The 628-nt window shown below is 42.4% G+C and overlaps 1 protein-coding gene across 1 annotated transcript in view; it reads left to right on the forward strand.

The window, feature by feature from the left end:
• Positions 1-6: 6 nt before the first annotated feature.
• LOC110446904 overlaps positions 7-628 on the forward strand; it is a 13402-nt gene continuing 12780 nt past the window's right edge. The window contains exon 1 of the mRNA XM_021492246.1: positions 7-176. The gene's annotated coding sequence lies outside the window, so the exon portion shown is untranslated. The remainder of the gene's footprint in view (positions 177-628) is intronic.

Below are 628 nucleotides of genomic sequence, written 5' to 3' on the forward strand. Positions count from 1 at the left end.
CTGAAAGCTGACGGGTTGTCGCTCCCATACAGTGGTACAGCTATTTACCGCAAGTGAACAGTGTGTTGTGTGTGGGGGGCTGGTGTGTGGAGGCCTGTATACATTTCACGTGCTTTCCTGTGAATGTAATTTCCTCGGAGATTAGTTCTTGTGGATGTAATCATATGGATCTAAACGTAAGTACTTGTTAGTTGTTTTCAGTTACGTTTGTGAACGAGCGAGTGTCTAATCTGTCTATTTCCAATGGCAATGCTCGAGCTGTACACTGGTGTTTCAGAAAAAGCTTTTTCCATTCAGGCCATTGTCTGGCCCAGTCAAAAACGTCTTACGGACGATCAGGATATTTCGTCTGCTGTTGCTCCGAAAATTGATTACCGACTAGAGACTTCATGTACTCATACACTGTCATAACACTGAACCTTTCATTATAACACGCCCTGCAAGCGATTTTCTCTCGCATAATGCCCACCACCCATTGTCATGGCAACGTTCGCTAATTTATAAGTCATGCTAGTCGAAGCTGGATACAGAAAATCTATTGTATTGTTGCGGTGATTCCGTTTCCATTAGGATGGCTTAGATAGGTTCAATGTCAAACATATAGCTCTACATAAAATAACATTGTACA

The sequence above is a fragment of the Mizuhopecten yessoensis genome, unplaced genomic scaffold, assembly GCF_002113885.1.
Source record: "Mizuhopecten yessoensis strain PY_sf001 unplaced genomic scaffold, ASM211388v2 scaffold3049, whole genome shotgun sequence".
NCBI classification, from domain to species: Eukaryota; Metazoa; Mollusca; class Bivalvia; order Pectinida; family Pectinidae; genus Mizuhopecten; species Mizuhopecten yessoensis.